Source organism: Rhinoraja longicauda, chromosome 9 (genome assembly GCF_053455715.1).
Source record: "Rhinoraja longicauda isolate Sanriku21f chromosome 9, sRhiLon1.1, whole genome shotgun sequence".
NCBI classification, from domain to species: Eukaryota; Metazoa; Chordata; class Chondrichthyes; order Rajiformes; family Arhynchobatidae; genus Rhinoraja; species Rhinoraja longicauda.
In genome coordinates this window covers 1,114,638-1,129,678 of record NC_135961.1, presented here as the reverse complement: position 1 = coordinate 1,129,678, position 15,041 = coordinate 1,114,638, and the positions used below count along the sequence as shown (strand labels likewise).

Sequence of the window (15,041 nt, the reverse complement as noted above, 5' to 3'; positions counted from 1 at the left end):
TGTTTGTTCCCCACAGTTTACCACTGCTGGCTCTGCCCAACGTGTCACAACTTCATTCACTGCTGAACAATATCTCGCATCATGAATTATACCTGCATTTACATAGCACCATTTCCATTCCCTCCAGCATTGAAATGTTCACGGATTATAATCTCTCGGAGTGAATCCAGAGTCTTTTCCCCAGGGTAGGGGAATTAGGAACCACAGGTCATTGGTTTAAGGTCAGAGAGGAAAGATTTAATAGGAACCTGAGTTTAGTTTAGTTTATTTTAGAGATACGGAAACAGGCCCTTCGGCCCACCGGGTCCGCGCCGACCAGCGATCCCCGCACATTAACACTATCCTATACTCACCAGAGGCAATTTTTTTAATAACATTTGAATGAATGAATGAATAAGTTTATTGGCCAAGTATGTGCCTATACAAGGAATGTGCCTTGGTGCTCCGCTCACAAGTAACAACACAAACATACAGTTAACAATGAAGAATAAAGCATAACCACATCAAAACAATAAGGATACAACATTACGGTGCACCACCGAGGGGCAAGTTTTTCACACAGGGGGTTGGGTAGATGAAATGAGCTGTTAGAGAAGGTAGTTGAGGCAGATACAATAACATAATTTAGAAGATATTTATACGGGTACATGCATAGGGAAGATTCAGAAGGGATATGGGCCAAAGGTGGGCAGGAGGGACTGGTGTAGATGGGTCATCCGTGTCAACATGGATGTGTGGGGCTGGAGGCCCTGTTTCCATGCTGTATGATCCTATGACTGCTCTACATGGAGGCAAATGGGTCGAGCCCAGTATGGCAGCTGGGTTGGCACGGACAAGGCGGGCCGAAGGGCCTGTTCCCATGCTGTCCAGCTCTGTGACTCTGTGATGAGTGGAGGTACTGGAGTCAGCTTGGTGGGGATCGGATTGAATATGTGTGCATCTCCAGTGTTGATTCATTCAGTCCCTGCCTCTGGACTGAGGTAGTATTATTGTCATCTCTACTGGGGGCAGAGCTACGGTTGCCAACTGTCCCGTATTAGCCGGGACATCCCGTTTATTAAGCTAAATTGCCCCGTGTTAAGCCCATGGGGCGCTGTAGGCCTGGACGCTGTGGGGCCGGATGCTATAGTACCGGACACTGTAGGCCCGGACGCTGTAGGCCCGGACACTGTAGGCCAGGACACTGTAGGCCCGGACGCTGTAGGCCTGGACGCTGTAGTACCGGACACTGTAGGCCTGGACGCTGTAGGCCTGGATGCTGTAGGCCCGGACACTGTAGGCCAGGACACTGTAGGCCCGGACGCTGTAGGCCTGGACGCTGTAGGCCCGGACGCTGTAGGCCCGGACACTGTAGGCCAGGACGCTGTAGGCCCGGACGCTGTAGGCCCGGACGCTGTAGGCCCGGACAGTGTAGGTCTGGACACTGTGGGCCGGGGGCCGCTGTAGGACCGGACAGTGTAGGTGCCACCTAACGGAGGCTGCATAGCAACCTGCCTCTCGGCCCGGGCGACTGCCATTGGTGGAGTAGGAACACGTGGGACGCGGGGTGGTGCCGTCACCTTGTCCCTTATTTGGGAGTGAGATAGTTGGCACCCCTAGGCCACCCTAGTTGGCACCCCTAGGTGACTCACAGATACCTCCTCCCCCTCTCTCACTGTTGTTGACTCTTGCAATGTTTCGGAGGGGTCTGGAAATACCAATAGTCCCAAGGAAGTGTAAGAAAATAACTGCAGATGCTGGTACAAATTGAAGGTATTTATTCACAAAATGCTGGAGTAACTCAGCAGGTCAGGCAGCATCTCAGGAGAGAAGGAATGGGTCAGAAAATGCTGGAGAAGTCTGATGAAGGGTCTCGACCCAAAACGTCACCCATTCCTTCTCTCCTGAGATGCTGCCTGACCTGCTGAGTTACTCCAGCACTCTGTGGATAAATAGTCCCAAGGAATATTAGTGTGGACATGAAGATAGACACAAAAAGCTGGAGTCACTCAGCGGGTCAGGCAGCATCTCTGGAGAGAAGGGATGGGTGACGTTTCGGGTCGAGACCCTTCTTCAGTCTGAGAGTCAGAGGAGAGGGAAACGAGAGATAAAGTCGGTGATGTGGGGAGATATAGAACACATGAATGAAAGATATGCAAAAAAGTAACAATGATGAAAGAAACAGGCCATTGTTAGCTGTGTGCTGGGTGAAAATGAGTTACAGACAATGAGACTCAACAAGACCACTTTGAAGCTGGGACCACTGTGGGTGGGGGAGGGATGGAGAGAGAGGGAGTGCAGTGGTTACATGAAGTTAAAGAAGTCAATGTTCATACCACTGGGTTGTAAGCTGCCCAAACAAAATATGAGGTGCTGTTCCTCCTATTTGCGCTCAGACAATAGACAATAGGTGCAGGGGGAGGCCATTCGGCCCTTCATTCACCAGCACCACCATTCAATGTGATCATGGCTGATCATCCACAATCAGTATCCCGTTCCTGCCCTCTCCCCATACCCCCTGACTCCACTATTCTTAAGAGCTCTATCTAGCTTCTCTTGAAAGCATCCAGAGAATTGGCCTCCACTGCCTTCTGAGGCAGAGAATTCCACAGATTCACAACTCTCTGATTGAAAACGTTTTTCCTCATCTCCGTTCTAAATGGCCTACCCCTTATTCTTAAACTGTGGCCCCTGGTTCTGGACTTGCCAACATTGGGAACATTTTTCCTGCCTCTAACGTGTCCAACCCCTTAATAATCTTATATGTTTCGATAAGATCCCCTCTCATCCTTCTAAATTCCAGTGTATACAAGCCCAGTCGCTCCAGTCTTTCAACATACGACAGTCCCGCCATTCTGGGAATTAACCTAGTAAACCTACGCTGCACTCTCTCAATAGCAAGAATATCCTTCCTCAAATTTGGAGACCAAAACTGCACACAGTACTCCAGGTGCGGTCTCACTAGGGCCCTGTACAACTGCAGAAGGATCTCTTTGCTCCTATACTCAACTCCTCTTGTTATGAAGGCCAACATTCCATTCGCCTTCCATTGGTGGGGAAGATGCTGGTGTCAATTATTAAAGAGGTAATAACGGTGCATTTGGATAGCAGTAAAAGGATAAGTCCAGGTCAGCATGGATTTATGAAAGGGAAATCATGCTTGACTAATCTTCTGGATTTTTTTGAGGATGTGACAAGTAAAATGGATGAAGGGGAGCCAGTGGATGTAGTGTATCTAGACTTTCAGAAAGCCTTTGTTAAGGTCCCGCACAGGAGATCGGTGACTAAAATTAGAGCACATGGTATTGGGGGTAGGGTGTTGACATGGATAGAAAATTGGTTGGCAGACAGGAAGCAAAGAGTAGGAGTAAACGGGTCCTTTTCAGAATGGCAGGCAGTGGCGAGTGGAGTGCCGCAAGGCTCGGTGTTGGGGCCGCAACTGTTTACCATATATATTAATGATTTGGATGAAGGAATTAGAAGCAACACTAGCATGTTTGCGGATTACACAAAGCTGGGTGGCAGTGTGAACTGTGAAGAGGTTGTTAGGAGGTTGCAGGGTGACCTGGACAGGTTGAGTGAGTGGGCAGATGCGTGGCAGATGCAGTATAATATAGATAAATGTGAGGTTATCCACTTTGGCGGCAAAAACAAGGAGGCAGATTATTATCTCAATGGTGTTAGATTAGGTAAGGGGGAAGTGCAGCGAGACCTGGGTGTCCTTGTACACCAGTCACTGAAAGTTGGCGTGCAGGTACAGCAGGCAGTGAAGAAAGCTAATGGCATGTTGGCCTTCATAACGAGAGGATCTCAGTATAGGAGTAAAGAGGATCTTCTGCAGTTGTATAGGGCCCTGGTAAGACCACATCTGGGGTATTGTGTGCAGTTTTGGTCTCCTAATTTGAAGAAGGACATCCTTGTAATTGAGGCAGTGCAGCGTAGGTTCACGAGATTGATCCCTGTAAAAATTGTCCCTAGTGGGTGTAGGATAGTGTTAGTGTGCGGGGATCGCTGGTCGGCGCGGACCCGGTGGGCCGAAGGGCCTGTTTCCGCGCTGTATCTCTAAACTAAACTAAACTAAACTAAACTAAACTAAACATGCATGTCCTGAACTCTTTGTCATCACACTTTTAAAAGCAGCCCACTTACAACTGTTTCTTTGCCCCCAAACACCCAACCAACCGATCAACTTGAGCATGTTCCTGTCCACAACAATAAAGCTGTCCTTGCCCTGATTCAGAGTTGTTACGTGGCCCAGTCCTCCTTCATCCATGTTACTAGATTAAGTGGACCCGTTGGGCCCATATCTCTCCTGCATTAGTGCAGCACCCTCTCCTCCCCCTCCCCTCCCCCCTCCACCCCTCCCCTGTCCACATTCCTCCCTCCCCCTCCCTCCCCTCCCCTCTCCCCTCCCCCTCCACCCCTCCCCTGTCCACACTCCTCCCTCCCCCCTCCCCCTCCCCTCCCCCCTCCACCCATCCCCCGTCCACACTCCTCCCCCTCCCCCCTCCTTTCCCCTCCCCCCTCCTCCCTCCACCCCTCCCCTGTCCACACTCCTCCCTCCCCCCCTCCCCTCTCCCCTCCCCCTCCCCCCTCCACCCTCCCCTGTCCACACTCCTCCCTCCCCCCTCCCCCTCCCCTCCCCCCTCCTCCCTCCACCCCTCCACCCCTCCCCTGTCCACACTCCTCCCTCCCCCCTCCCCCTCCCCTCCCCCCTCCTCCCTCCACCCCTCCCCTGTCCACACTCCTCCCCCCTCCCTCCCCCCCTCCCCCCTCCCCTCCCCTGTCCACACTCCTCCCCCTCCCTCCCCCTCCTCCCTCCACCCCTCCTCCCTCCACCCCTCCCGTCCACACTCCTCCCCCCTCCCTCCCCCCCTCCCCTCTCCCCTCCCCCTCCCCTCCCCCCCTCCCTCCAACCCTCCCCTCCCCCCCTCCCTCCAACCCTCCCCTGTCCACACTCCTCCCCCCCCTCCCTCCACCCCTCCCCCCCCTCCCTCCACCCCTCCCCCTCCCCTCCCCCCTCCTCCCTCCACCCCTTCCCCCCCTCCTCCCTCCACCCCTCCCCTGTCCACACTCCTCCCCTCTCCCCTCCCCCTCTCCCTCCCTGTCCACACTCCTCCCCCTCCCCTCCCCCTCCCCTCCCCTCCCCTCCCCCTCCCCCTCCCCTCCCCCCTCCTCCCTCCACCCCTCCCGTCCACACTCCTCCCCCCTCCCCCTCCTCCCTCCTCCCTCCTCCCTCCTCCCTCCTCCCTCCTCCCTCCTCCCTCCTCCCTCCTCCCTCCTCCCTCCTCCCTCCCCCCTCCTCCCTCCCCTGTCCACACTCCTCCCTCCCCCCCTCCCCTCCTCTCTCCCCTCCCCCCTCCACCCCTCCCCTGTCCACACTCCTCCATCCCCCCTCCCCCTCCCCTCCCCCCTCCTCCCTCCACCCCTCCACCCCTCCCCTGTCCACACTCCTCCCCCTCCCCCCCTCCCCCCCTCCCCTCCCCTGTCCACACTCCTCCCCCTCCCTCCCCCCTCCTCCCTCCACCCTCCACCCCTCCCGTCCACACTCCTCCCCCCTCCCTCCCCCCCCCTCCCTCCCCCCTCCCCTCTCCCCTCCCCCTCCCCTCCCCCCCTCCCTCCAACCCTCCCCTCCCCCCTCCCTCCCCTGTCCACACTCCTCCCCCCCTCCCTCCACCCCTCCCCCTCCCCTCCCCCCTCCTCCCTCCACCCCTTCCCCCCTCCTCCCTCCACCCCTCCCCTGTCCACACTCCTCCCCTCTCCCCTCCCCCTCCCCTGTCCACACTCCTCCCCCTCCCCCTCCCCCTCCTCCCTCCTCCCTCCTCCCTCCTCCCTCCTCCCTCCTCCCTCCTCCCTCCTCCCTCCTCCCTCCTCCCTCCTCCCTCCTCCCTCCTCCCTCCTCCCTCCTCCCTCCTCCCTCCTCCCTCCCCGTCCACACTCCTCCATCCCCCCTCCCCTCCCCCCTCCCCCCTCCTCCCTCCCCCCTCCACCCCTCCCCTGTCCACACTCCTCCATCCCCCCTCCCCTCCCCTCCCCTCCCCCTCTCCCCTCCCCCTCCCCTGTCCACACTCCTCCCCCCTCCCCTCCCCCTCCCCTCCCCCCTCCTCCCTCCACCCCTCCCCTGTCCACACTCCTCCCACCCCCCTCCCCCCATCCAACTTGAGCAAGTTCCTGTCCACACCAATAAAGGTGTCCTTGCCCTGATTCAGAGTTGTTACATGACCCGGTTCTCCTTCATCCATGGCTGTTTTAAAGCTGATAAAACAGTGGTCGCTGCTCCCAACAGGTTCAGCCACAAACACTCCATCTAGCCTTTCATTATCCAGTAGGAGAGCCACAGTGAATGGAGGAATCAGGATCAGGATCAGGATCAGGAGATTAGTTTAATTTAGCATCATGTTCAGCACGGACACAGCTGGCTTAAGGCCCTGTTCTGCCCTGTTCTATTCTGTGTTCCAAGGACATTTTGTGGCTTTCCATCAGAAATTGACCTGCCCTGAGTGAGACTGGGTGGGTGATGCAGCGGTAGAGTTGCTGCCTCACAGCGCCAGAGACCCGGGTTTGATCCTGACTACGGGTGCTGTGTGTGTGGAGTTTTCCCGTTCTCCCTGTGACAGCGTGGTGCTCTGGTTCCCTCCCACTCGAGTGTGCAGCTTTGTAGGTTCATTGGCCTCTGCAGATTGTCCCTGGTGTGTAGTGGACTAGTGTGCTGGGGATCGCTGATCAGTGAGGACAGTGGACTGAAGGGTCTGTTTCCACACTGTCTCTAAACTAGACAGTTTACTGCTCCCATTCAGCCCATCAGAGCTGCCCTATCCCACACCATCTCATCTCTTGCATTCACCCCCTCCCCTGTATCCACCCATCACTTGCCAGACTTTGCCCCACCCCACCTCTCTTTTCCAGCTGTCCCCCCCCCACTCCACCAGTCGGAAGAAGGTTCCCGACCAGAAACGTCGCCCTCCATTCCCTCCACAGATGCTGCCTGACCCACTGAGTTCCTCCAGCACTCCGTGTTTAGCTGGAGATTCCTGTAATCTTCCACTGATTAACTTGCTTATCGACCTTGCCCTGAAAACCGGGAATGGCAGTAACTCCACACGGACCCATTTCCAGATGTTATTCACTGATCGCAGGCAGCTGAGCGCTTCAAACCAGTTGATGCAAATCACATCTGCAGACCCACAGGCATGCAAATAATGGCCTGGTTTCCAGGTGCTTTGCAAATGTCCAGATCAAGGTTTATCCACCCTTTGACAGAAGGTGTTGAGTGGAGCACATTGAGTGGATGAGTTGGCCAGGTGGGCCGAGCAATGGTGGATGGAATTTAATACAGAGACGTGCAAGATGTTGCATTTTGTGAAGTCAAACCCGGGCAGGACCTTCACAGTGAATGACAGGGCTCTGGGAGTAGGGTTGCCGGGACATCCCCTATATTGGGCTAAATTGGATTGTCTCGTACGGGACCGCCCTTGTCCCGTATTAGGCCCGGGGGGCACTGTAGGCCAAGACACTGTAGGCCAAGACACTGTAGGCCCGGACACTGTAGGCCCAGAGAGTGTAGGCCAAGGCAGCGTAGGCCGGGAGATTTTAGGCCTGGACAGTATAGGCCCGCACAGTGTAAGTCCGTACACTTTAGACACGGAGAGTGTAGGCCCGGACAGTGTAGGTCCCGACTCTGTAGGACCGGACACTGTAGGCCGGACAGTGTAGGTCCGGACAGTGTAGGCCCGGGGGCTACTCTAGGCCCGGACAGTGTAGGCTCGGACACTGTAGGCCCGGACAGTGTAGGTCCGGACAATGTAGGCCCGGGGGCTGCTATAGGCCTGGACGGTGTAGGTCCGGGCAGTGTAGACCCAGGGGCCGCTGTAGGCCTGGACAGTGTAGGTCCGGGCAGTGTAGGCCCAGGGGCCGCTTTAGGCCTGGACAGTGTAGGTCCAGACAGTGTAGGCCCGGGGGCTGCTATAGGCCTGGATGGTGTAGGTCCGGGCAGTGTAGGCCCAGGGGCCGCTGTAGGCCTGGACAGTGTAGGTCCAGAGGCCCGGGCACCGACTAATGGAGGTTGCGTAGTAAACCGCTTCCCGGCCCGGGCGACCACCATTGGTGGAGCGGGAGTGTGTGGCCGCTCGCTGGGTGAGGTCACGTGGAGCGGGAGCGTGTGGCCGCTCGCTGGGTGAGGTCACGTGGAGCGGGAGTGTGTGGCCGCTCGCTGGGTGAGGTCACGTGGAGCGGGAGTGTGTGGCCGCTCGCTGGGTGAGGTCACGTGGAGCGCGGGGAAGTGACTTCCACCTTGGGAGTGAGGGAGTTGGCAACCCCTACCTCTGGCCCAACTCATCCAAGCCAAATAAATGCCCCATCTACACTAATCCCACCTGCCTGCGTTTGCCCCATATCCCTCTAATCCTTTCGTATCCATGTACCTGTCCAAATGTCTTTTAAATGTTGTCATAGTACCTGCCTCAACTACCTCCTCCGGCAGCTCGTTCATCTACCCACCACCCTCTGTGTGGAACAGGTTGTTATTAAATCTTTCCCCGTCACCATAGACCTCTGTCCCCAGCTTTTTGATTCCCTTACTCTGGGTAACAGTAACAGTGTGTTCACCCTCTCTATTCTTCTAGCATTGCTTTTGCCGAAATTAAGGGGATCAAGAACCAGGGGACATCGTTTAGTTCAGTTTAGTTTAGAGATACAGCGCGGAAACAGGCCCTTCGGCCCACTGGGTCCGCGCCGCCCAGCGATCCCCGCACACTAACACTATCCTACACCCACTAGGGACCCCTCCCCCTCCTCCCTCCTCCCCCTCTCCCCCCTTCCCCTGTCCCCTTCCCCCCCCTCCCCCCTCTGCCTCTCTCTCTCTCTCTCTCTCTCTCTCTCTCTCTCTCTCTGCCTCTCTCTCTCTCTCTCTCTCTCTCTCTCTCTGCCTCTCACTGCCTCTCTCTCTCTGCCTCGCTCTCTGCCTCTCTCTCTGCCTCTCTCTCTGCCTCTCTCTCTGCCTCTCTCTCTGCCTCTCTCTCTGCCTCTCTCTCTGCCTCTCTCTCTGCCTCTCTCTCTGCCTCTCTCTCTCTCTCTGCCTCTCTCTCTCTCTCTGCCTCTCTGTCTGCCTCTCTGTCTGCCTCTCTCTCTCTCTCTCTCTCTCTCTCTCTCTCTCTCTCTCTCTCTCTCTCTCTCTCTCTCTCCCTCTGTCTCTCCCTCTGTCTCTCCCTCTGTCTCTCCCTCTGTCTCTCCCTCTGTCTCTCTCTCCCTCTCCCTGTGTCTCTCCCTCTGTCTCTCTCTCCCTCTCCCTCTGTCTCTCCCTCTCTGTCCCCACCACACCCCCCTACAGCACGACTTGCTGCCCTGGACCAGCTCATTGTGAAGCTTCCACTGAGTGTGGCCCAGGCTGGCAATCAGCCAGTGTGGCCCACATAAAGTGAGCGGGCGGGCGGGCGGGCGCAGAGGGTGAGAGTGCATGCAGACAGCATGGGTGTCGTGTTGGATGTGGTTCTGCTGACCGTGTGCCTGCTCTGTGATTCTGCACCGGCACATGGCAAGTATGGGCTTGTGTTCAGCTTTGCTCATCATGATAGAGGAAGAATGCTGTTTAACTGGAAAGGGCGCAGAGAAGATTTGCGAAGATGTTGCCAGGACTCGAGGGCCTGAGCTATAGGGAGAGGTCGGGCACGCTGAACAAGGGTCTCAACCCGAAAAGTCACCCGTTCCTTCTCTCCAGAGATGCTGCCTGTCCCACTGAGTTACTACAGCATTTTGTGTCTATCTTAGGATTTTAGTCTTTGGAGCGCAGGAGGGTAAGGGGTGAGCGTGGAGAGCTCGATAACATCATGAGGGGAATAGATAGCGTGAATGCACAGAGACCTTTGCATAGAGCAGAATTAAGAAGCAGACGTCATAGATTTAGGGTGTGAGGGGAAAGATTTAATAGGAACCTGAGGGGCAATTTTTTCAACAGAGGGTGGTGAGTGTATGGAATGAGCTGCCTGAGGAGGTATGGGAAAAGAACGGCAGATGCTGGTTTAAATTGAAGATAGACACAAATGCTGGAGTAACTTAGCGGGTCAGACAGCATCAGTCTGAGGAAGGGTCTCATCACCCATTCCTTCTCTCCCGAGATGCTGCCTGACCCGCTGAGTTACTGCAGCATTGTGTGTCTGCCTGAGGAGGGAGATGAGGCAGGAACTATAACAACGTTTAGAGAACGTGTGGACAGGTGGATGGATGGGATGGATGAGCCAAAAGACTGCCTATTCCATGCATGATCTTATACCCCTCTATAAGATCACCCCTCTATAAGATCACCCCTCAGCCTCCTGAGCTCCAAGGAATAAAGTCCTAGCCTGCCCCACCTCTCCCTCGAGTCCTGGCAACATCCTCGTAAATCTCTCCACCCTTTCTACCTTGGGCTCATCCTTCCTGTCGCAAGATGGCTGGATGCTTCCTGCATCTTGTGTCCTTGTTCTCTGAGCTCAGGGCCCTGATGCGGTGACAGGAACGGCAATGGTATCGTTGACATGGCAGCGCGGTGGCGCGGCGGTAGAGTTGCCGCCTTACAGCGAATGCAGCGCCGGAGACCCGGGTTCCATCCCCACTACGGGTGCTGTCTGTACGGAGTTTGTACGTTCTCCCCGTGACCTGCGTGGATTTTCTCCGAGATCTTCGATTTCCTCCCACACTCCAAAGACGTACAGGTTTGTAGGTTAATTGGCTTGGTAAGTGTAAATATTGTCCCTAGTGGGTGTAGGATAGTGTTGGTGTGTGGAGATCGCTGGGCGGTACGGACCCGGTGGGCCGAAGGGCCTGCTTCTGCACTGTATCTCTAAACTAAAAAAATCTAGACACTGCGGGTGACGCACAGATCCCTCCTCACCCCCTCTCACTGTTGTTGTTCCTTGCAATGTTTCAGAGGGGTCTGGAGATATGGACATTGGCCCATGGAATTATATTACAGACACCGCTGCAATTGATAAAGCTGTCCAAGCTGCAATCCAAAGATACAACAATGTATCCAAAGACATCTACCTGTACAAAGTTCAGAAGATAATGAAATTAAGGGGTCAGGTAAGGAGAGGGCAGTTCTGGTCACTCCGTTGCAGGGCAGGTATGGAAGCTTTGGTGGGTCACCAGCCTGGTGCCTTGATTAGGGGGTCTCGGCTCCTGGGAGAGGTTGGAGACACTAGCATTGTTTTCTCTGGAATGGCAGAGGCCAATGGGAGACATGATAGAAGTTTATATTGAGAGACATATTGTAGACAGTCAGAACCTTTTCCCCAGAGAGGAAATTTCAAAGACCAGAGAACATTGAAACATAGAGAATAGGTGCAGGAGGAGGCCATTCGGTCCTTCGAGCCAGCACTGCCATTCATTGTGATCATGGCTGATCGTCCACAATCAGTAACCCGTGTCTGCCTTCTCCCCATATCCCTTGATTCCACTAGCCCCTAGAGCTCTATCTAACTCTCTTTTAAATTCATCCAGTGAATTGGCCTCCACTGCCCTCTGTGGCAGAGAATTCCACAAATTCACAACTCTCTGGGTGAAAACGTATTTCCTCTCCTCAGTTTTAAATGGCCTCCCCTTTATTCTTAGACTGTGGCCCCTGGTTATGGACTCGCACGACATTGGGAACATTTTTCCTGCATTTAGCTTGTCCAGTCCTTTTATAATTATATATGTGTCTATAAGATCCCCTCATCCTTCTAAACTCAAGTGAATTTAGTGGTGTTAAAAATGATAGTGGTGTTTAACAGACTTTAGGATGGGCACTTGGATAAGCAGGGAATGAAGGGAGTGCCGCAGGATGGCTGGCTGCCTCGCCTACAGTCTGTCTGTCCTTTTCAAACTCTTTTTGTTATTTTTGGTAAGTTTTAAAAGTTTGTGTAAATGTTCAGTGGTTTGTTTTAAGTGGTGGGGGGGTCAGGGGGAAACTGTTTTCCAATCTCTGACCTTGCCGGAGATGCGATTGTTTTGCGGATCGTATCTCCGGTCGCTCTGCGGCCTAACATCGTGGAGCTGGCGGCCTTGCCTGGGACTGACCTTGAGTCCCCGCGGGGGCGTGGACTTATCATCAGAGACTGCGATCCCTTGCCTGGGATCGACACTCCAACCGCGGCCTGCGGACTTTAACATCGATGAGCTCTCAGTCCCGGGTTGAGACCGACGTCGGGAAGCTCCAAAAGCTGCACGATGTTCGACTAGCCCCGACCTGGGGTAGATCGCCCGGCGTGGGGGGGCTGAGATCCCCCCCCCCCCCCCCGATGCAGGAGCTTGATCGCCCCGACAAGGAAGGCCCACCGCCCACTACGGGAGTCACGATCGTCCTGTCAACGGAAGGTCAGAGGCCCCCGACTGCTGGAGGACAAAGAAGGGAGGAGATTGAACTGTTTTTCGCCTTCCATCACAGTGAGGAATATGGAGGAGTCACTGTGGGGGATGTTCATGTTAAAATGTATCTTGTGTGTCCTGTTGCTTTTTACTGTTATGACTGTGTGGCAAATGTATGATGCAAAACACACTTGGCTGATGAAGTATTATTGTGGTTGTGATTGTGTGATATGGATCATGTCCAGGCAGAGATGAGGTTAAATTGGCATCATATTCCACACAGGCATCGTGGGCCAAAGGGCTGTTGCTGTACTGTTGTTCGATGCTCCCAGACGTGCTGTGACTGTAATTGGATTGCAAACCAACCATAGGACGACAGCTGTTTACATCCCACAGTCAAGCCATTCAGCCCAGTCATCCTATCCCATCCCAGATCTCACACTTCCCGACTCTTGCATTCACTCCCCTCCCCAACACATTCCTGTATCCACCTATCACTAGTAAATAACTAGGAGCTGCAGATGCTGGTTTATCTAAAAAGACACCAAGTGCTTTGACCTGATGAAAAAAAAGTGCATGCTGCCTGACTAGAGTTGCCAACTGTCCCATATTAACCGGGATATCCCGTATATTGGGCTAAATTGGTTTGTCCCGTATTAGGCCCGGCCACTGTAGGCCCGGACAATAGACAATAGGTGCAGGAGGAGGCCATTCGGCCCTTCGAGCCAGCACCGCCATTCAATGTGATCATTCTCAATCAGTACCCCGTTCCTGCCTTCTCCCCATATCCCCTGACTCCACTATCCTTAAGAGCTCTATCTAGCTCTCTCTTGAATGCATTCAGAGAATTGGCCTCCACTGCCTTCTGAGACAGAGATTTCCACAGATTCACAACTCTCTGACTGAAAAAGTTTTTCCTCATCTCAGTTCTAAATGGCCTACCCCTTATTCTTAAACTGTGACCCCTTGTTCTGGACTCCTCCAACATTGGGACCATGTTTCCTGCCTCTAACGTGTCCAACCCCCTAATAATCTTATACGTTTCCATAAGATCTCCTCTCATCCTTCTAAATTCCAGTGTATACAAGCCTAGTCGCTCCAGTCTTTCAACATATGATAGTCCCGCCATTCCGGGAATTAACCTAGTAAACCTACGCTGCACGCCCTCAATAGCAAGTATATCCTTCCTCAAATTTGGAGACCAAAACTGCACACAGTACTCCAGGTACAGTCTCACTAGGGCCCTGTACAACTGCAGAAGGACCTCTTTGCTCCTATACTCAACTCCTCTTGTTATGAAGGCAACATTCCATTGGCTTTCTTCACTGCTTGCTGCACCTGCATGCTTCCATTCAGTGACTGATGCACTAGGACACCCAGATCTCATTGTACGTCCCCTGTTCCTAACTTGACACCATTCAGATAATGTTCGGCCTTCCTATTCTTACCACCAAAGTGGATAACCTCACACTTATCCACATTAAACTGCATCTGCCATGCATCCGCCCACTCACACAACCTGTCTAAGTCACCCTGCAACCTCATAGCATCTTCCTCACAGTTCACACTACCACCTAGCTTTGTATCATCTGCAAATTTGCTAATGGTACTTTTAATCCCTTCATCCAAGTCCTGACCCAGATCTGTCAAAGACCGTGTGGTGGCTGTCTGTCTGTGCACCAGTCTCCCCACATTAAACAAAGTCACGTACAGGCGTCCGACCTTATGGAGAGGACAGTCACACTCGCTTCCAGTGACACAATGACTAAATTAATAACTCCAATGCCAGTTATGCAAATAAAAGGTATTCAGTTGAACGTGCTCACAATAGTGCACACAATTTACAATGATCATCACCTTCAGTTCCCATTCATTGTGTGCACACGACTTGCTGCACAGGGGCATCTGCTTCTGAGAGCTTTATTGTTAAAACATTGAGGTGCTTGCAGCCCTGATTCTGATTCAGGGCCATGTCTACAGGCAATTATTCCCACCACTTGCCAGGTTACAAGGATCAACTGGCCCAATATCTGGGACTGCATGCATGCTATGTTCAGCTTTGGTCACTTTGCTCTAGGAAAGACACCATCAACCTGCAAAAGGTGCAGAGACGGTTTGAGCATGTTGGAAGCCTTTCACAAGAATCAGGGCATGGTATGGAACACCTCATTTTGGGCACAGACGCAGCCGAGAAATTGGGAGTGGGAGATGGGTCTTGGCCCGAAACGTCACCAATTCCTTTCCTCCAGAGATGCTGTGCAACCCGCTGAGTTACTCCACCATTTTGTGTCTACTTACACAGATGTTGCCAGGGCTCGAGGGCCTGAGCCATTGGGAGAGGTTGGGCAGGCTAGGACTTTATATGTTGGTGCACAGGAGGCTGAGGGATGATCTGATAGAGATGTATAAAAATCAGAGAGTGAATGCACAGAATCTTGACCACACCAGGACAAACAAGAACCAGAGGACATGGGTTTAAGGTGAGGGGGGTAAAAGATTTAATAGGAACCTGAGGGGCAACTTTTTCAGAGGGTGGTGGGTGTGCGGAACGAGCTGCCAGACGATGTATTTGGGACAGCTAACAACATTTGAAAGACACTTGGACAGGTGTGTAGATAGGAACGTTGAGAGGTATAGGGGCCAAATGCAAACAAATGTGAATGGCATGGTGCTTCTTGGTGAGAATGGACTGGTTGTGGTGAAGGGCTTGTTTCCGTTCAGCTTAGATCGATTTCAGTTGCAGC

At 53.7% G+C, this 15,041-nt stretch overlaps 1 protein-coding gene across 1 annotated transcript in view; it reads right to left on the bottom strand.

The window, feature by feature from the left end:
* The window catches only part of LOC144596430 (uncharacterized), a 336,471-nt gene that overhangs the window by 204,738 nt on the left and 116,692 nt on the right, over window positions 1-15,041 (bottom strand). The gene's annotated exons all lie outside the window — the stretch shown is intronic.